The 23,396-nt window shown below is 32.8% G+C and overlaps 1 pseudogene; it reads right to left on the reverse strand.

Annotated features, from left to right (window-relative positions):
- Positions 1-15,655: 15,655 nt before the first annotated feature.
- LOC149175829 (mitogen-activated protein kinase kinase 9 pseudogene) lies at positions 15,656-16,346 on the reverse strand (annotated as a pseudogene).
- Between the last annotated feature and the right edge of the window lie 7,050 nt (positions 16,347-23,396).

Below are 23,396 nucleotides of genomic sequence, written 5' to 3' on the forward strand. Positions count from 1 at the left end.
GCACGAAAAAGAATTTTGAGATACATAGAAGGAACTAGAGTTTGTGGCATAATGTATGCAAGTACAGAAAAGAAGGATTTGATTGGATATATAGATACTATTTTGCATGTAGTTTAGATGATTGGAAGAGAAATTCTGGTTATGTGTCCCATCTTGGTTCAAGAGTGATTTTATGGGCATCTAAGAAGCAACCTATTGTGACACTTTCATGAGTAGAAGCAAAATATGTAGTAGAAACATCAGTAGCATGTCAAAAAGTTTGGTTAAGAAGAGTAATTGATGGACTCAAGCTGAAACAACAAGGATCAACAAAATATATTATGACCAAACTTCGAGCGATTGCATTATCCAAGAATAGTGTGTTTCATCAAAAGAGAAAACATATTGATATTAGATATCACTCTATTAGAGAACTTGTGAGAAATGAAGAAGTTCACTTGAAGCCTTGTAAATATAGTTATCAATTGACTCATATATGTAGAAATTTCTCTATAGAACAACCAGCTCTGATACCATGTAGAAATTCTGTAAATTCTCTACAAATCTACCTCTAAGATCTCTGTAGAAAATCTGACTATAAATTAACCCGATAATGCAATATACCAAAGCAAAATACTATAATCTACTTCTACTATCAATTTTCTTTGCAGAAGCTTAAAGATCGAACTGAACAATCAAGCTGAACAATATAACCAGAAGAAGAAGAAATCACAATACACATGAAAATACTTTGGGGAAAGCCTTAGCTAAAAACCCCACTATCTGTATTATCATACGACGTGGAAATACATAAGAATTATGCAAAGCCTTAGCTCTCACAGTTAGATAGCTCTCAATACAATCCTCCTGGATGCTCACAGGCAATCAAAGCTTCTCACAAGCCTTCCTCTCTTCCCTCCAAGCTCCTATTTCCTTGCGCATTTCCTCTGGGATGATCTCCTTCACCCAGTGGAACACTGCTCTCACACACTGCTTTAACACACTGTCGAAACTGCGCAATCCTCAAGGAACCTTCCCTTGACTGCATACACGAGTTTCTGTTATAAGAAAACACATGCAACTGATAGTACACTGTCCTTGACATTTAGCTCAACTGGGTGTTCCTCACAATAGACATGCATGAGTTTCTGATGAGGAATCTTCAGTTATTTGGAGTATATCGGTTGAGTGCATGCATACATCAATTGACTGATAACTCACAATTAGTTCCTCAAACAGTTTGGAACTAATTTAACTGGACTTAACTCAGTAAACTGAGTTAACTAATTACAACTCAAATATAACTCAATCTTATCTCCTTAATTAAGGGATAATCTCCTTAATTTAAAAGATAACTCTTGCATGACTTCAGAAAGACTCTCCAACTAATTAATCCATAATGAATTAATTAATTATTTCCAAGTAGCTAGTGAGATTAAATTCCATTTTAATTCAAGGACAAATTAAAATTGGAATATTCTGGATTCTATTTTTATTATTTCTTGTTGTTATTTTCAACAATATATTTATTAAGTCATTAGCAAAAGATGTATTTGAGTTTCATAGAGGAAACTTGGGTATTGTATGCATAGCTGAGACATAGACCAACAGGCATGTTTGAGTTGTTATGAGTCGTGTCTTAGTTTAATGGTCGTAATTAAAGCGAAGTGTTAAAATAAGCTAATTACTCACGCATGAAGAGTTGGTTAAATTTAAAAAATCAACTTAAGTCAAGTAAGTCGATTTATGTAAAGTCAAATTTCGTGTGTGGTTTCATGTCAAGTTATTTTAGACAAGCTGCTAGTCAGAAAAAGTTTAAATACCCCTCACCGGGTTCATTGTAATAATCAAGCTTCTATGTGATCAATAAAAAAGATACATCTCGTGTGTTTTATGTGTTAATTTGTGTTTTTCCTCCTCTTCTTTTCAAACATTGATTCCTCTCCTTCCCAATAAACTAAAGAAAGTAATCAAAAGCAAATCCATCGAAGTCCAACGACTCGCAACAACTTATGCAACAACGATTATTACATAACCTAATAAGGGACTCAACGGCCGAGTATTATCCATTAGGAAATCCATTATATCCATCACAGAGAGAGCATTGTTTCAAGTTTCAACTCGAGGGAAACAATATCTCTTTGCCCAGATATGCATAGCCCTTCCTACGGCCGAGATATAAATATATGTTTATTCGTGCTCATTTTCCATCCATCTCTTACAAACAGTATCAAATTTTCCAATGCTGGAACCTGTGGGCAAAATCTGATGGTAACTAGATGCGAGAAATATACTGTGTATCAGAGTCTCGGATGCTTTTAAGGTCCAAAGCACAAACAACATATTTCCGCATTCTAATGATATGGTTGTATTTTTCTGGCCTCTATCACAATCACGAGAAAAGGCGTAGATCAATCTCTCACTAGATCGTGAGTATTTCCGTTGTTATTCTCATTGAGGAATTTTTCGAAATTTGACGGTTGAAATTACAATTTTCGTGTTTCAGAAATGAACTTCAATTTATTTTATGGTGTTTCAATAGTATAATTTAAATAAAAAACTTTTCTCATTATCTAGTCAATTTTTTATTAAAAAATCATTTAATTGGTGGCTATGGGATTATTTTTTCCTGAGATAGTTTAATTGTTTTTTGTTTTAGGAAAAAAAATCTGGTATATTTTCTGGTCAAATTTGTGAAAATATGGTAAGTTTTTTTTGGAATCACAATTTTAATAAGTGAATCTTATGCAATTTGACTGCCCCACTTTAGCGGGTTGAATCCATTTATGAATTCAAAAATGGATTTTAAACAAAAGACGCAAAAAAATATAACAAATAATTATTTAGTCAAGTTCCAACCAAAATCTTCAAAACATAAAAAAGGACAACCCCTTAACTATGAAACAAGGGTTGTGTATTGTAAGCTTAATGGTTAAGGACATGTACTTCTTCTTAAGAGATCTGAGAGATCATATAATCACAGAGCGAAAATAGAGTATACACACTAAAATAGATCCTTAGTCCACAAACATAATTCTTTATCAAGAATATCATACAACAATTTAATATAGAATAGAATACATATACCTATATAAATTTTAACTCACAAATCACATAAAAAATATCATACATCATTTTAATATATGATTCAAAAGTAACTTAATTTTTTTTTATTATTATTATTTTATACCTGAAAAATGATGGGAGAAATTGATAAAAAGAAAGTTGGGGTTCATTTTAGTGTGTAATTAAAGTAGATGACTATTAATGGTAAATGTAATTCTAATATATTACATGATATTATAATTATGTTACTACATGATTGGTGAATTGTAGAAACAAGACAAGTAATTATGTCTCTGAGGGTTTGGGTATAAGGAGGACGTAGGATTTTCTGCAACTATGAAAACTGATTATGTGTTTTATATGGATGTTTTTGATGTCCTCAACCAGTCGGTGGATGGGTTGGATTTTTCTCACTGGTATCTGACTAAGGGTTAGTGCAATTAGATTTTCTAAGGCTTGTGGGTCCCTCTTACCTACTTATCTAGTGTCTCTCTGATAGTGTCTATACATTGTCTCTAGGAATACTCTCCCTTTTTGTCATGTATTCCCAGAATACCACCAGATTCTTGGGGTGACATTTTCCGTAGGTTAAATGGCGAAATTAAGCTGACAATTGGGCCTAAGAACTTGGTCTTGTGATCTCCTTTTTCTCCTCTTCATCAAGATGGGGTCTCTCAACTTTCCCTTTCTCAAACCTAGAAGGGTTTATCTCCTCGTTTTGAGAACTTTATGCTTTCTCTGGAAAGTGATATCAAAATCAGTAAGGTCACAAGTCTCTTTGTGTGCACCTTTATGTAGAATTTCCATTACATATCTCTCTCGAAGGACCATATTTTGACATGGGTTAACATACCTTGGAATTCGTTGCTTCGATATTTCCCTACCCTTAGCCTTCTGATGAACAATCGTATACACTTTCATTTTTTGGATGAAGGTGACTTTCTTACTATTTTTGACCGAGCTTGGGTTATTGGTCAAGTGTTTTTATGGTTGCAACATTGGTAGATAGGGTTTAATCCTCTTACTGAAAATCTAAGTCTCACTACGAGTTATGTAACCAGATCATAAAACAAAAGAAAAAGATAGATCGATGACTTCAAATTAAGCCTATTCGAGGGGGCAACCTCCTTTTACATCAAATAAATGAACAATTCTTGGATGATTCAAATGACAATACCTCCTTGGTATATATAGGAGTCTAAGGCATCAAAATATATTTAGGGCCTACATAACAATAATAATGTAAGGGCACAACAATGAAAATAGTGGGCTTCTATGGAGCACAACAATAACAATATTGGGTCTACACTAGTATTATAGGGAACTAACATGCCCCTATCCTTCAAAAAAGTGTTGTACTCAACACTTGAGTAGTTTTGGATGCTTCTGAATAAAATACTTATTCCCCCATGTGGAGTCTTTAGCAAGTAAGTTCTTCCACTTAATGAGAAACTCTAAAATTGATCTCTTTCGTAGCTGTTAGATTCTTGTTTCTTTGATTGCTTCCAGCTCCAATATGATTTTTCCTTCCTCGTCAAGTTCTGGCAATATATCTCGAACTGGGAGATTATCATCTATAACCTTCTTTAAACATGAAACATGAAAAAATGGGTTATGCATTACTATGGGCTTTTATGGGGCACAACAATAACAATAGTGGGCTTCTATGGCTTTTATAGACAATTTTGGGCACTCACACAGTAAATAGTGATATTGTGGATTAATATTAACTACTAGTATTTGTATTCATAATCTTATGATAATGTTTAATGATAAATTAAAAGAAAACTTTTGGAATTTCAATGCATTGATGAGAACAATGTGATAGTTAAATAAAGTAGGTTATAGGTTATTGTTATTGTTATTGTCATGATTCTTTTCTGCAAACATTATCGCGAGTAACTCTAACATCATGATTATTTGAAATATCAATTTATCAAAACCCAAAAGATTATGACCTTTCATCAGATAAAGAAAGTGAGAGAATTGAAATCTCTCTATCTCAAATATTCAATCTCTATTCTTTATCATGTTAGAATTGGTAATAATCTTGTACGCATTATACCTCTTGACCTCGAAAAAATTAAATTAGAATAAAAGTCATATCTATAACTAATCTTTTACCTTTACATGCATATCAAGTACTTAACCATAAGTATTTAACATATGCAATACCTTAACTATTATCTGCAAAAGCACACTTTTAATGCATTTAATCTAAATGCAAAACCATGGGAATCAATTTTCATAGCCATGGTATAGTTTACACACAATTATAAGCGTGTGTCTATTTTTCCCATATTTTTCATACATATTAAAGAAATTCACACAAACCATGCCTATTCATCTATATTTTAGATGCATTAAATAAATTCATAAGGGTTATAAAATCATGCATATTATAATATGCCAAGTATATCTCCCATCTTCAATTACAGAAAGAAAGAGGAAGTTAATCTCACCAAAAAGGTTTACATTTGACTAGTTAAACCAAATTTACTAGAGGAAGAAATATGTTGCTTACTAGGTTAATCTTGAAGTAAGTAACCTACTTCTTTGTGAACAGTAACAAACTTCCAGTTGCTTCTTGAATCTCCTAATTGATTTCTCATTAATTCACCTTAACAACCATTTCTTGATTCAGTAGTTTAATTGAGAAACTTTCACACGCGAGAGATTAAGATGAATGGGATGGCGTGGTGAATGAATTTATATGAGAACCTAGCAGAAGTTGGATGCATGGCCACTACACATATGAAACCACAATGTCTCCAACTTAGATTTGTGGATAAGAACATATGGACACCAAGTTCTCGTGTTTTGAAATTGAACGCGAAATTTAACACAATGTGAATCCTTTCGTCATCCTACAGGTATCACGTATCCAAAGTCGCAATGCACATGCTAGTTAAGATCATTTTCTATGTGGCAAAGAGACCGTCGACCCCATATATTCTTCATTTGAGCCACAGAGTAAAAGAAACCTAGCATTGTTGCCCCCTCCATTTTCATTATATTCAGCAAGGTGTTGTTGTTTGAAACCTCTAAACACTTGGTAAAACTAATTTGCAGATATTGACCATCAAATCTCTACTGCAGAGCTCATTAACCCATCTCTCATTGAATCAACCTTGCATGCGAACTATGCAACTCGACATGCACTCCTTTGTAAACCCATGTCACTCAGAGGTTGTAAAATTGACTTCCCATTATTTCAATTTGTAGCACAGGTATAAGGGTAACTTCTCAAGAATTTTCTTGATTCCTCCATATATTGTTGAACCAAATCCTTCAGTGTGAGCAATCTGGTTACAAATAGTTCCACAACTATTTCTTTATGCCACCAGCTGCAATGTAACCTAATTGTTTTTGGAGGATGACAAAAATATTTCTCATGTTATTAAAATTGTAACATAGGGATATTACAACCATACCATACAAAATAAGAAGATACAAACTTACTAGTAAGTTTTAGCTACAAATTAGATTTCATTAAAGAGGATTATTTCAGATAAAGATCTAGCATGATAGTTCTCATCCATTTGAATTACATTTAATGGAAATTTTAGATATGAGAAAATTTAGTGGGAAAATCCTAACCTACTTTCTTTTTATGTTCGTTAAAACTTTTGGTGTGCAGAGGTTTAAGCTTGGGGTGCTTTTTGGTAGAGTTTATCATCTTAAATTTTAAAAAATATTGAAGGTAGTTCATTTTGTCCAAATTTATCATAAGTTAAGGCATTCGATATAATAATAGCTACAAGTTTAACCCCCCAAAAAAGAGAGAAAATGAGGAACCCCATAAATATCATAAGTGCATACTTCTCAATTTCAATCAAAATATTATGTCATAAAGGCATACATCTCAATGTTAATCAAAATAGTTACCAACCCATAAGTAGCTCTAGTCTATTTGAAGGCCTTAGCTCTTGTAATTCTATGGAAGGCCTAATATCACCCTTTCAATGGTAAGGCCTGTTATTGTTCTTTACTTGACCACCATTCAATTAAAGAGCAGATGTTGGAGTTGGGGAGCTTATGATCTTCATAGCACCAAGTCTAAAAACACAAGCATAGTAAATAAAAAGGAATTTATTTCCTCTCCTTTAAGGTAATCAAGATATTAGATCCCCAGGTGTGGGTCAATCACTAAGTCAACCAACTTAGCTATTATCTGCACATATTAGTTTGTATTTTGAATGGTAACAATTCAAACTATGATGCCTACCAACAACATTCAAAGAGTAGGTATATAGCATATGATTTACAATTTATTTTCAATCATACTCATGGTTTAACAATATATTTTGTCAAAAATTTTCATAAGCTAAGACATTTGCATAGTCCACCATTTGGATTAGAATGGATGGGGCAAATTCTGAAAACCTAAACAACCATGGCCAAAATTAAATAACATTTAAAGACACGATTGTAATGACACAAAACCTTACCAATAGCACCACCATTTCATTGTTGTTACCCCGTCCTACTAATGACACTCAACCTCAAATCCCAATCATAACCACTTAAATAACTTGATTGCTGTAGTGGTCAAACCTTGACCATAAACATTTAAATTATCTTGACCAAAAATCCTAAATTTTTTCAAAAAACACCAGACAAAAAGCTAAATATGTTTAAAGAACCTTTAAAACACACCATTGTAATGGGACACAAACTTACTAATAACATCACTAAAACCATTTGATTACTTTTACTTGATGCTCCGAGCAAAATCAATAAAATGCTCCGGGGCTCAAACCCTTGCCAAAAATGCTACCGTGCCTAGAAATCTTAATGTTCTCCAACTTAGTAAAAAACAAATATGTGGGAAAAAGTAATGGAAATTGAAACAGATCAACGAATTCATTAAGGTTAAAACTGAGTGAAAATTAAACTCTCGGCATAACCGCTACCCTAGCCAAAACCTTAGTTCACCTCGACTGATAAGGATTCCACTTGCCAGCACGTGGAAGGAGAACGCGAATGAGAAGCAACGTGGTTGTGCTAGCGATGGTTTCAAGCAATGTAACAGGTGGGCAATAAAAGCAGTGGCTTTTTTTCGGGTAACAGGTGGCTAGAGACAATAATGTTTTAATTTAATTAAAAAGGAAAAGAGAAGAAGCATACAAGATGAAGGTGAGAGATATATCTACCACTATAACTGTTCCCTTATTCTCTAATTTTCACTTTCCATTTAATTTAAAAAAAATTGCAATCCAATTTTAAAAAATAAATATATTTATCAACATAATTTTATTAAAAATATATATATATAGATATTAAATTATAATATCTACTAACCTAACAAACAGATTAAAATAATTAAATTATATCTTTTATTATAACCTTATTTTAATTTAAAAAATATTTGATTTAGAAAAAGACATCTATGGTGGAATGCATGTCCCCACACAATCAGTTATCCAAAACCAACACGTTGTAAGCATGGTATAAAAGTATGATAATTACAGCATGCAAATGTCATATTTTCATTCAAGGGATAATAAGGTGGCATATTCTCAAATGATACGTTCCCTCTTCCACCACAAGTGTGAGAAAATATGTATAAATATTATTCTGGCTCCAATATGTACGGTTTTAATATTAAGTGTTAGTTTATTTATTTATTTTTAAATAAAAAGAAAAGTTAAAAATTATGTTTTAGAAAGAAAGATAATATTATTTATAGTTAAAAAAATAAATATGTTGTAAAAATGTTGTAAAGTAATTAAAAGTAAAAATAATTGTGAGTAAGATTTTTAAATTTTTAAATTTTATTATTGATAAAATATTTTAATACGAATTAATATTGACATATACTTGAAAATATGTTAATAATAAAAAATCTTTAGGATTTGGTCACAAAAGTTTGACATCTAATCAAACTCTAATAATGTAATTAATCCTAAAAACATTTATCTAAAATGTCTTAATATACATGTTATGTAAAATATTTTAATGTCAATTAAGTATGTATTATATATTATTTAAAAAATGATGTACATATCATGAAAATTTTAAATTAAATGTTTATAGTTGAAAAATTTATTTGATCATATATATTTTATTTAACATTCAAAAATACAATTCAAATAATAAAAATAACACATTATATTTTACAGATAAAAAAATTTTACAGATAAATTTTTTTTATCTCTCCAAACTTATCTTACATCTATTCTTAAAATAAATCTAAATCTAAACTTACATGGCACACACTATCAAATTTATCCATGCGGGGACCTGTGGGCAGACTCTGAAGGTAATTAGATGCCAGAGATATACCGGGTATCACAGTTACAGATACTTTTAAAGTCCAACGCACAAAAAGCATCTTTTCGCAATATAATAATATGGTTGTATTTTTCTGCCCTCTTTACGCTATCGCAAGGGAAGTCGTAGATTAATCTCCCATTAGACTGTTCCCATTTTTACGGTCAGTGAGGATATTCTCTAAATTTGATAGTTTGAAATGTGCAATTTATTGTGATGTTTTAAAAGTCAAATTCTAATTTATTTAATATTTCTGAATACTGTTAAATTCTAATTTAAACAACAAAATCTTTACATAATTTAAGTAAATATTTGTTAAAAAATCAATTCTATTTATTATATCCAATTTCTCCTCAAATATGATTTCTGCATTGTAAATTTAATAGTAAAAACATGTAAAAAATATTATTAAAAGCTTAAATCTAAAAATAGATAATAATAAAAAATCAGCTCAATTTATAGAATCCAATTTCTCCCCAAATAGGAGTTCTGCATTGTAAATATAATGGTTAAAACATATATATATATATATATATATTTTCAGAGGTTTAAAAGATAATAATTAAAAGCACAAATCTAAAAAGTAGATTAAAAAATAAAATACACTGCCATGAATTTTTTATTTCACAAGCAAAGGATTTGATGTTTATTGTGAAAAAATTAACTAGCATTTGCACCAAATGTTGCAAAAGAAACGCCGTAAGGCATAAATTGAGGAGTAATACACATATTAGATATAGGTGCAGAGTCTCTATCATCTCATGTTGGCAGAGGCAGTAAAAATGATTTCAATTATTGAGAAGTAAATCAGTCATCTAATCCAATCTAGCACAAAATTAACACTCATGGCATCCATCAACATCATGGATTGGTTAAATTTGCAGGTATGGATCCTCCCATATTTTGCTATTTCTTGCTATTTCATGACCCTTCACAGTTTAAAAATTTGATATTTTCTGGACGTTGTAACATTAGCAGCCAATCAAATTTGAAATGAATTAATACAATCAAACAGAATATGTAGCCCACATTCTGTCCAAATACGATTTGCAGGCTCTGGATTCATAAACCAAAGAAATTTGCAGGGCCAAAGGAGGCTCTTTGAAAATGCTTCGATTGACTTTGTATGAATGTTGATATTCATTTGTTATTGTATTAAAAATGGCTGATTCGAACATGTGATTTAATGTACATTTTGCTGAATTGAACAATAGTATTGGCTTATTAGATTCTGTTTGGAACAACTTAGCAAATGAAACTGAAAATTTTGGGAGTTTTATATGCCATTTATGCTTTTTATTTATCTTTGTTCTGCTTGTGCATTGCAAGTATTAGATCAAACTCTTTAAAGTCTGTAGGTGATATAGAAGTTATCTCTATTCCACGTTTCTTGGCTGCATTCTTCATCTTGGGATTTGCAGGATCGCCTTTCAAATAATTTCAACATATTAATACGTGATACCTATTTACTGCAGTATAATAGACAAAAATTTAAAATACCAATTCAATTAGCCTTGACCCATGATAAGCTGGAACCTACTTCATGGTAGTCAATAGTTCTAGCAGAGTCAATTTTGAATGCTGATGTCAATCCCCTTTTCTGCACAGCATCACGAAATACAGCCTCTGCAGTGAGACTCCGACAAATGTTGCCTTCCAAGAACAAGAATAAAAAGAGGCAAAGAAAGTATGGGAGGAAGATACTTAAGGCATCTCATAAGGGAGATAGAAGTATTTGTTGGGGAAGGGCAAGACGTTGTAAGATATTCTTGAGTTGGTGGGTAGCAAGTGTAATTCCTACGTCAATGAGTCTGATATTCTTCAGTTGGTGGGTAGCCACTATAATTCCTATGTCAGTGAGTCTAATATTCTTGAGTTGGTGAATAGCTAGTGTAATTCCTACGTCAGTCAGTTCTTGGCCTGGCCTTGATGCCTATGGATAGCCCTGGTGAGATCTGTGTATTGTTGTTCTGGAAGTGGAAAACGTCCACTTCCACACGGGAAAGCACGCGGGGGAGAGGAGTGATTGAATCCCCTTGTAATCTCCCAAGGAAGCCTAAACCTGAGCATATAAGTACTTTGAGTTGTTTTTTTCCAGAACAAAGAAGATTATGTAATTGTTTCTTTGCAAAATGAAAAGAAGACACTGTAATTGTTTCTTGTAAAATTTTGTGATATGCAGAGGGAATGGTTTACAAGGAAAGAATAGAATGCTAAGAAATCTGCAGTGGACTTATTAAAAAAAAAACATTATTTTCCTCTTTCATTAAAAATATTGTATTTGAATTATGATGAAAGAAAGGGAAAATCTTTCTGTCAAGAAATCTATATTTTCTAGAAAAGTCAAGGGAGGGTTTGATGTATTCGAAAGAGAATACTAATACACTATAAGACAGAATTAATGAGTTTTCTGTTGACTAATCTGTTATTGTAAGTAGTCTGAACAGTGACACTGATACAGGCTAGTTCAATTATAATAGACCAGAGTCCATCCGTGGAGCAGTCTTCGTTTCTGAAATATACAAATACACCCGGCACCTCAGTCGGAGGATGCAGCTCCTCACATCATGTTTCTTCTTGAAACGCTCAAAAGGGTAGAAGAAAATTTCTATGTCCTAACCGGAGGCTCGCTGGTATTCAGGCATTACTAAAATTTGCTCTCTGCAATCATTGGGTGCATTATATGACTGTAAAAATCTCCAGTGCCAGTTTATTATGATTTGTTCTAATAGAAACATAGATGAGAAATTGGGTCAGGGTTTTTAATAATATAGAAGCTACGAAAAACCTAGCTCCTTTAGTTGAATTGAATAGAACTACAAAAATTTAGTTCGCTCAAGTCAGGCATGATACAGAGAATTATGCTTGGCTTCAGGCTTTGGATCTTTAGTGTACAATATACTATAAGCTTCTACAATTGGATGGCTGACAATAATGGTAGACGTTATACCGAACTCACTCGTTGAATCATTGGATGGATGGTACTCACCAAGGCAAACAAAGAGAACTCCAAAAGGCTTGAAGGTTGCAGATGAATCAGACGACATGGACCTCAATACTTCTCTTCGTCCTCCTGGTGCTCCTCTTCGTCCTCCTGGTCTCCTGCAAGTTCGGATTAAACCTCCAAACTTTTGGCCTGAAATGAGATGATAAGTTGTGCTAAAAATGGGTGAATGTCATACATTTGTTTTATAACTATAAATTCTGCTTCATCATTACAGAACCCACCCTTCAAATATTGGCATTTGCTTGTTGGAATATAGAGACATTCATGGAGTCGCAAGAGCAGAGCCAAAAGCCTCATGTCACAATCTTCCCTGGGTTTGGGTCGGGCCATCACATCCCACTGCTCGAGCTTGCAAAGCGGCTGACTGTGTACCATGGCTTTTCTGTCACCTTCTTCACCGCCGAATGGATGGACGGCTCTCCTCACCACACCTTGCCATCTTCGTCAAGGGACATGATCCGCTTCATAGAGCTCCCTGATGTTCAGATCGAAGGGGATCGAGGCACCTCAGATTGTTGTCCTCTCTCATCCATCCACAGACGCTTGGCCTCTCTTCGCTGACGCTTGGTTTCTAAAAAGGCTGATGATCTAATGGCTGGAGTTTATTCCATCGTCTAACAATCGATCTAAGGGCCCATAACGAGACACCGCGGCACGGAGGGGAGTTCCTCTCAGAGGGAACGCCTTACGGCGTAATTAGTTTAATTCACTAGGGAAAAAGAAATGAAAATCACGCCTCTGCATAAATTGTGCAATTAATTGTCTTATTCATTCATCCAAAGTACAGTTAATTGTATTATTCATTCATCCAAAGTACTGTTAGTAGACTTTAATCTGAGTGGTTGAGAAGAGGAGTTGTCCTCCCCACTCCAATTAAATTTTTACGAGTTTTTAATGAATATATTGTTACAATAATTTTAAGTGCAAATAAGTTTTTAATGAATATATGGGATCGTTTTGAGCCTTTTTATTACTCAATCTTATACAGGGTATTAATCAATCTTATACAGGGTAGTTTAAAAAAGACCACAATTTTAATTTGAAAATAATGGAAATTTCAGCATTTTGATAAAAAATTACTGAATTTTTTGAAAATCTGCGATAGCTTTAAGATTTTGGGTGTTTTAAGGTTTTTAATGCTACTAAATCCATTTTCACCTTAAGAAAAGTGATTCCAAAACTCCAGCAATCAAATTTTTTGAAAATTTGAAAATTTCATCACAAGATTCTAGAAATTTACATTACAGTCAGGGCAAAACTGTTTCCTCGTAGACAACGCCAATCTTATAGACATAAGAATTTAAGATTTACTGTCAGTACCATCCTTTGAAAGTTGCCCAAAATTTTGCCATAACACATATTTCTCTGTAAGAAGGAATTACAATGTTATGATTTTGATTTTGCACTGGCAAAGCTTAGGGTTTGAATCTTATATGAAAACAAATGATATCATTCTGATTCTAAAACAAGGTAAGAGTATGCATTCAAGCAAACAATTTCCTGTAACATGATTTTGATTTTAAGCTGCAATGCTTGGGATTTAAGTGTCTCCGTGGTTGTGTGACCTAATGAACTTTCCCAATCAATCCCTCCACCAAAAAGGAGGTGAACGGTAAAATCCTATCAGCTGGACTCTAAATAGAGTGCAAACTCTTCCAGTACAAGGGCTTTTCTGGAGCTATGCTATAAATTCAAAATTTAAAATCAATACCTGTGAAAACAATAAGATCTGGCTGCTCTGCTTTAATCATCCTCTTGACAAAAGCAGTAGTATTGAGGTCTGAACATGTGGAAACTTGACTGGGAAACACGTCCAAGCATTTCGTGCTTTGACCGTCTGCATAATGCATGTCTGCCACCTGCCAAAAAAACCTAAAGGAATTCATATCCCAAATTCAGAGTGCAATTCATACATCAAAGAAAGAGAGCGAGATACGAAATGTTACAGCATTTCTGTTTGAACACCTATTAAACAATAAAAAGGAATGTGTAAACATTTCAGAATGGTTGCAACAACAACATGGCATAGCAGTAGGTATACCTGCAAAATTTTGAACTACCCATTAGTGTTCTTAAACCGGAGAGGGGGCAAGGGCACTGATTTGGCTGTCGCTGTTGAAAACACCCAGGTAGCTGTAGTGGAAAGAATAAGAATAAAGAATAAGAAAGCTTTCGCCAACAGAGAACGAGAATGCCGGGGAGCCATGAAATGAGTGACCACAAAGTAGAGCGATCAAGTGAAGAACTGGTGTGAACTGGTGTGAATATTCGGCTGACTGTGTACCATGGCTTTTCTGTCACCTTCTTCACCGCCGAATGGATGGACGGCTCTCCTCACCACACCCTGCCATCTTCGTCAAGGGACATGATCCGATTCATAGAGCTCCCTGATGTTCAGATCGAAGGGGATCGAGGCGCCTCAGATTGCTGTCCTCTCTCATCCATCCACAGACGCTTGGCCTCTCTTCGCTGACGCTTGGTTTCTAAAAAGGCCGATGATCTAATGGTTGGAGTTTATTCCATCGTCTAACAATCGATCTAAGGGCCCATAACGAGACACCGCGGCATCACATTCCATGGATGATGAAAAATGTCCAACGTTTCAACCAACCCATGTGTATCTTTGAATAAGTTTAAAACAATCACAGGAAAGTAACGAAAATTATAAAATGCTAAAATGCAAGTGCTAATCTTAAGGATCTATTACGCCGTGGAATGATATCATCAAAATTACACAAAAACTGGATCAAAGTTAAATACTCCGTGAAATAATTTAATTCCCAGAACAATTACATAACAACCAACTGAAATTAAATATCCAAAATTTTAAAAAATAAAAATTCCAAATAACTCAGCCAACCCGTGCCCATCTTTGCATAAGTTTAAAATATTCAAATCAAAACAATGAAAATGAAAATAAAGAGTAATAAAAGAGGTTAAGAAGTTGAAAAAAAAACTGGCACATATGAATTCTTCTCTTCCCATCTATCAGTCTTTCTTTCCTCGAATACTGAAAATGCAATATATGTCACTATTTCCTCGAATACTGAAAATGCAATATATGTCACGTCAGACCTCAAATAAGGTAAGAGTTAATAAATCTAACGTTAGGGTTCAGCATAGTTATCAATAACATAATTCTAGAGATTTGGCTCAAATGGTTCCCAAACTCTGCAATGCATAAAACTGGTGGATATATTTACACATTGGCGCACACGACAGAAAGACTTTTAAACCATGGGAACCACAGGAATTCATGGCTCTGAACAATCATTCAATGTTTAAAGATGCAAAGCCAAATAAAATTGAAGCAAAATATGCAACTAACTAATAACCAGTTTTTGGTGGCTCAGCGACTTTAGGAGTATAAGCAGATGAGGCACCTGCCTGTGAGACGAACGGATGGCTAAGTAGCTGAGACGCTGTCCAGCGCAACCCGGCATCCTTCTGCAAGCAACAGCGGATGAAGCTCTGGAACTCTGGAGAAGCAGAGGGCGGTGGCGTCGGCGGTTCCCCGTAGCGTGTAAGGCACATGAGCGTTGGCCAGTCCGGGTGGACGCCCGGTGGCAGAAAGGGCAACGGCCCGACGTAGCATTCCAGGAGGCTCAGCTCGAGGCTCCAGATATCGCCGGCGTACCCATCGTAGCGCCCATCGTTCATATCGGGGTCGATTCTCTCGGGGCTCATGTAGGCGAAGGTCCCTACGCAGGAATTGCAGGGATCGAGCGACTTCGACAGAATCCGACTCAGGCCGAAATCCGCGATCTTGACCTGGCGCCTGCTGTTGAGCAAAAGATTGGAAGGCTTGATGTCTCTGTGCACGATCTTGTTGGCGTGGAGATACTTGAGGCCGTGCAGGACCTGCCTGTTCCGACAACCGGCGCCCGCACTTGTCGAGTGAGCCCCCGTCCATGTATTCCAGCACAAACTGGATCTCCCCGACCCGGTCGTAGACGCCATGGCACTTGACCACGTATGGCGATCGAGGCGCCTCAGATTGCTGTCCTCTCTCATCCATCTACAGACGGTTGGCCTCTCTTCGCAGACGCTTGGTTTCTAAAAAGGCCGATGATCTAATGGTTGGAGTTTATTCCATCGTCTAACAATCGATCTAAGGGCCCATAACGAGACACCGCGGCACGGAGGGGAGTTCCTCTCAGAGGGAACGCCTTACGGCGTAAATATAGAGTAGAGAATGTATCTTTTTATAAATTTTAATAATCAAATTACTACTCAAAAATAACAAATCTAAAACATAAAATATACTGAAATGAATTTCTTATTTCACAAACAAAAAATCTTTTACACCAATATAATGTATGACATTACCGTGAATATATCAAATATAAAATAAACCATGTATTTTTTTATAACATTTAATAAAATCACTGAGCAAAAATAGATCGGTCTTCCAAAATATCATACACTTACTTTCATTTGAGAATTAAAAATAACTTTAAAATTAAATTATTATTAATATTTTATAATTATATAAAAAAATATTATTATTATTTTATAACCCTTAAAAAGTCAGAGGTAGAAAAGGTGGGTTCATTTCCAAAGCTGGATTCATTACCACGTGTGATTAAAGCTGAGGTCTATACATGGGAAACCTAATTCTTTTATCTTGCATGATTGCTGCATCTCAGAAGAGCCAAGTGCAACCTGTGAAGTTAAACATGATATCGAAATTATGGGTTGCTTTCCAGTTGAATGAGACGTTCTGAACATTGAAATATAAACGTTTCGAAAAGAGTTTCAATGATCTTAAGCTTCATAGGATCTATAATAATCACAAATATAATAATTTAAAACAAAAATTACAAATTTTGATTTTTAAAATATAATTAACATAAATATGAGTACGGTCAAAGTAAGATGATTAGTTATTTAGATATTATTAGTTTATATGTGTTTTAAATTGAAATATGGATTAAATTTTTATAGTGTTTAATTGTTTTTTTTAATGATATAGACTTATATTATGTATTAATTTATTTTAATTCATAAATTCATAAATTCTTTTTTAACATTTAATAAATCATATTCCATGATAAATCTAAAATACGTTAATTTTTTTTTTTAATTATCATATATAGATAGTTATTTATAATTAATTTTATTTTATGCCATTTAAAATAAATAAATAAAAAATTGTTTTCTTTTAATATAATGTTATATTGGTTAATTAAGTTATTTATTTATGAATAAATTATTATAATACTATGAAATTTTAAAATAATAATAAATATTATAACTTGAGAAGTGATATAAATTAAATGGGTGACAAATATAGATAAGTACCAATTTATAATAAACATCAAAACTTTTATTTCAATTTACATATATATATATAAAAACATGCAAAATGATTCTTAATTATGGAGAATGAGCGACATTTGGCTATGGAGATTCTTAATCTATAATTAGTTTTTTTTTGCAATACCATGGCTCATCAATAACACATACACTTAAAAAAATAACTCATTCCATATGAAACTTGTTCACCTGATATTTTTTTAAATAATCAATTTAATTAAGAGGCATAACATTTGTGTCTAAAATCTTATTAATGTGATTCTTGCACTATTGGAAATTCATCCAAGTGTAGAATAGTGTCATGGGTTCTAGAGCTTATGTAGAATATTTTTACCCTCCAAAAAAAATCATTTAGTGCATTAAAATGGTGGTGAAAGGTTTCATACCCCAATTCTCCAAATTGGATACCACCAGTAAAAGTGATCTTACCAGTTGTTTCCTCCAATTTCCCACTATACAACAATATAATGATCCGACCCATATCACCTTCAAGTTGGACCTACCACTAATAATTATGCCAAATATGATGTTGTGATTGGTTTGTTGCCCAATTCTCTTGAATATTGCATTAGTCACCTTCATGTTTGTCTCAATTCTCAACTCCTCATAGTCTATTTGAATGAATTTTATCATGTGTGTAACCTTGGTTTCTTTAGAAAGTATTTACTAGCTAAACTTCAGTTTAGTCCTTTGAACTAATTTTGTTTAGACTTGTTATGAGAGGACAAAACATTTCATAGATGACATTGCAAACAACATTCTAGATTGACATTCGACATGTTTACATATAAGATAACAATTTCCATTCATATCTAATCTACCATGCATTTCCATTTATAATTAAAACCATATATCAGTGATCCACGTTTTCTTTTGAAAAACTACATCCATAATGTATATGTATACATCCATCATCCAAGACTTGCCCATAACATGCTGCATAAAAAAGGTGGGGGAAGAATGCCTAACAAGCCCTAGAGAACCATCTCCTCCATCCCCCTACAATGGAGGGTGGAGTGTGTGGCATCCCCTAGTTATTACCTTCCCTAATGTAAGTAATTGTAAGTATTTGAAATGGCTGATAGAGGAACACAAATTCCATTGCTTAAGGAAAGAGGTGGCTTGATGGAGTTGTTGTTTTAATTGCCAATCCTTGGTTGACTTAATGGCTATTGATGGGATGACTATGCATTAATATATGTGAATGCACGAGAACATGCCATGTGTCCTTTGGTTGGGAACACAAGCAAGAGGAGGGCAAAAAATTACGAACAACATGGGTTGTGTTGTTAAGGGGAGGGTTGTTATCCAAATTGTGGGGGGGCTGGACTCTCTCATGCAGAGAAGGGAGGAGAGGTTCTAGATGCATTGATACAAAAAATATTTCACACATGCAATAAATAGTGGAAGAGGTAGAGAGGAAGACAAGTTCTTGAGAGCACCTAAAAGCAGCAATAGAGTTGAAGAGAACTTGAAAACAATAGTTGATGAACCCTCTTGGAGGCTTGCTTGGTATAAGCATCATAGAGGACAAGTGCCTTTCCTAAAAGTTGAAGAAACCATTGGAAGTTTATCAATTGATGAACATGCTTAATTGGGAAGAATCACATAGGTGCTTGTGAGGCTGATGAACCACAAGTAGTTGCCTTAAGGTTGAAGCTATGGTGTTTGACTGGTTAATGAACCACCTAAAGAGTGATTTATTATCCATTAGCAGCTTATCCACTGATGAACCTTCCTGAAAGTGGTTTATCTTCTCTTGAAAGCAAGTTATAGTTATTTATATTGTGAAATGCTAGCATGACTGTAAATATGATTTAACAGTGTCATTGATAATGAGCATAGTTGGTGGATGAAGGTAGCATGGCCTTGTGACATCATATTTTAGTTGTTTTGGTTGGTTGAAAGCCCTCAGAATCACCCCACCCAAAGCTTTGGAATCCATCTGGGGGTGATAGTTGCAAGTAAGGCTTGGTTGCAACTGTTTATGGTTGGATGGAGAGTTGTAGTCCTGATCTCAGTTGTCAGACCCTCCAATTCATAAGATAAGTGAATGTTTTAGCTCTTCTAATTTGAACGTCTTAAATGTGCTCACTGTGTTGGCTTCAGGCCTATAGTGATATTCATTTGATATTTAACTATTTGGTTTATCCCTCAAAGTCAAATCGACCTAAATGTGATGACTATAGGCATGTAATATTGTTAATCTCGAGCTCAAATCTATGGTTTATGCCTGCAATTCGAATTGGGAAGGAGACTTCCTATTTATCCGTGGAATATTAATCTCATTGTAGCTTCTTGGGTATTGTATGATTTATTTTTTTATTTTTATTTTTATAAGTTTTGTTAGGCTTATTTGACCCTCAAAAGAGACTTGTAGATCTTTGGAATGAGATCGACTTGCTTCCTATAAATTGTTAAGATTCAAAGGGACCACAAACCTCTAAGAGGTTGAACGGACAAGTTACCATACTACATATTACATTTCAGCCATCAAAGTCCCAGGGAGAGTAACAACAATGTAAACTTTGAAATGGAAACGGGAACTATAAACTCAAAACGGGAACTCTGGCAAAAAAAAAACCCGTAAAAACATCAAAAACAGTGCTAAAAACTAAAAGTGTTGATGCTGGAATAACACCTTTTTTTTCTAGGGTAAATTTTCAACATGTTTTAAAAATAGCAGTGAAAACCTTTTTTTGTGCACAAATTGTCCAAAAAACACCCTCAAAACAAAAAGTGTTGAAGTTCGACTAACATTTTTTTTATTCAATGGTAAATTTTGTGCAAAAAACACCCTCAAAACTAAAAGTTTCAACATTTCTAATAAAAAATATTTTATCATGCCTCTGAAAAACATTAAAATTTCAAAAGAATTAATATATATATATATATATATATATCTATTAAAACAATGAAAAAACCCAAAACAAAAAAAAGTCTAAAAAAAATAACAAAACGTAAATTAAAATATATATTAAAAACAAAACATAAAATGAAAAAAAATAAAAACAAAAACAAAAACAAAAAAATCAAATATATGAAAGAAGACAAAAAAAAATCATAAAACTATTAAAAAAACAAAATTAACCTATAAAATATAAGAATTAAAAATAAATGTAAAAACAAAAATATTATCTTGTAATTCAAAAAAAAAAAAGAGAAAAAAAAGAAACTATAAAATTAAGTAAAAATAGAAAAATTAAAAAAACCATTAACAAAAAACTCAAAAAAAATGAAAATTAAAAACAAACTAGATTATATATATATATATATATATATATATATATATATATATATATATATATATATATATATATATATATATATATATATATAATTAACAAAAGTAAAAATATAAAACTACTAAAATTAAGATTAAAAACATTTTAAAAAAACAAAAAAAACCAAAAACCAATTAAAAATAAAAAATATATATGTATTTTCAAATAATAAAAAAAAAACATTTAAATTCAAAACTATATATATTAAAAAAATAAAAACATTTTAAATTTTTATTAAAAAAAAAGCAATTCCAAAACCATTTTAAAAACAAATATTTTTTATTTAGAACAAAATAAAAAATTTATTAACCATTTTTTATTAAATAAACTTTAAAAAAAAATTAAGCAATTTTTTTTTAATTTAAATAATAAAAAAAGTTGATTCATGCCCGACTGCCTGTGGTGGCACGGCAGTGGGCAGAGGGGCAGTATGCAGCCTCCTCCATCCAGGCACTGCGCCACCACGAGCGGCGGAGCAATTCCTCCTCTGCCCAATGCCGTGCCACCACGGGCGGTCAGGCAGTGGCAAGGCGATTCCCAGAATCGCCCCGCCGCCCGTGGTGGCGCAGCCTTGGGTGAAGGAGGCTACATGTAACCCCTCCACCCATGGCCACCCCACTACGGGCGATTGGGCGTGAATCAATTTTTTTTTTTAATTAATTAAAAGATATTTGTTTATTTTTTTTAAATTAATTAAAGTTTAAAATTTTAATTTGTTTACCATTTTTTAAAATTAATTTGTTTAATTTTTTTAAGTTTATTTAAAAAAAATGCTTATAAATTAATTAAACTTTAATTTTTTTTCTTTTAAAATAAAAAGACTCATGTAAAAAAGAAAAATCAAATGTTTATTATTGAAAAAAAAAAAAAAAAAATATGGGCACATTTTTTTTGTTTTAAATAAAAAACATTTATTTATTAAAAAAGTTAAATGTTTATTTATATATATATGTTTTTTTTAATTTTTTTTTTTTTTTAAATAAAAAATATAGGGTTTAAGAAAAAAGTTTAAAAGTGTTTTTGTTTTTTGTTTTTTTCTTTTAATCAAAAATGATATTTCTTTTTAACTTTATATGTTGAATTCTATATATATATATATATATATATATATATATATATAAATATAATTTTCATATTTTTCGGTTTTTTTTTTTTTTTCCGAAGGTGGCAAAACCTATCAAACTCAGGTGTCAAACCAATAGTGAGGACAACCATTTCTTGCTGCTATCCACGAATATCGGTTTGACTCATCACCGTTATCAAGGAAAACCACGCCACCTGTAATAACCCGCTATAATTTGAGTTTATTTTTGTTTTTTAAATTTTTTTAAATGTTTTTATTCTTAATTTTTTTTTTTTTTTAAATCTAGTTTGTTTGTTTGTTTTTTTTGGTACTTAATTTTATATATTTTTTAAATTTTGTTTTTATTTTCCAAATTCTTTTATGGTTTATGAGATAAAAAAAAATTTTAATATTTTTGTGTCTTTTTGATATATTTTTTTTATATATATTTTTTTTTAAGTAATCAACATTTAAAAAAATAAAATAAAACGACTTGAAAATTCGTTAAGTAATCATGATTTCAAAAAAAATTGGTCATAATAAATTTTAAAGTGTGAAAAATAAGCCCTCTAAAAAATGTATGTTGCATCAACACGTTTTAAAATCAGCATGAAAATCACTAACATTTAAAAACAAATTTTTATATTTGATACATAATAAAATTTAAAGTGTCAAAAATATGCTCCGAAAAAAAGAAAAAAAATTGTATTTTGCATCACCACTTTTCAAAATCGGGTCACTTTTTTGCTACCTCTACGAAACGGGTAATCGTATCGGTTATTTAAAGTGCCAAAAACTATGTTCTGCATCGCCCCTTTTCAAAATCGGGTCACTTCTTTTTTATCTCTATGAAACGGGTAACAGTATCAGTTCCCGTTTCAAAGTTTACGTTGTTTAACCCTATTATGAGCTAAGGAGAGATAGCACTAGTGTGTGCCTCATAAAACCTTAATGGAAATGGTCAAGTTTTTCCACAAGTCCAAACGATTATAGAAGCACCATAGTCGAGCCATAGTTTAGTTCTTTCACAAATTTCTCATAATACAAAAATAGGTAGAAAACCTAATATTATAACCCTTGGCGTTTTTCTTTTATTTCTTGCTCTATGGCTTTACTGTTGACCGAAATCTTGACAAGAATAACCCCTAGATCCTATTTCGAGAAGGAGAAATCCCCCTCAAATGTCGTGCCTAGACTCCATCATATGTTGGAAATCTCAGAGAAAATACTCTCGTGGGAAATGGCATGGTGGCGAGATATTTCCAGTGGATAATGGTTCTTAGTGAGAACCTAACTTGGAAGAAATATGATAGGAACTAGCTCGGTAGGAGAAGTTTTCAACAATATTATTTTCAGTGAGAATTGGTCTTAGAGGAACCCCTCCACGAAAGGAGGATCTTGG

Source organism: Pinus tabuliformis, chromosome 4_1, assembly GCF_031772625.1.
Source record: "Pinus tabuliformis cultivar Carrire ecotype Pingquan chromosome 4_1, CPIR1, whole genome shotgun sequence".
In the NCBI taxonomy this organism is placed as follows: domain Eukaryota; kingdom Viridiplantae; phylum Streptophyta; class Pinopsida; order Pinales; family Pinaceae; genus Pinus; species Pinus tabuliformis.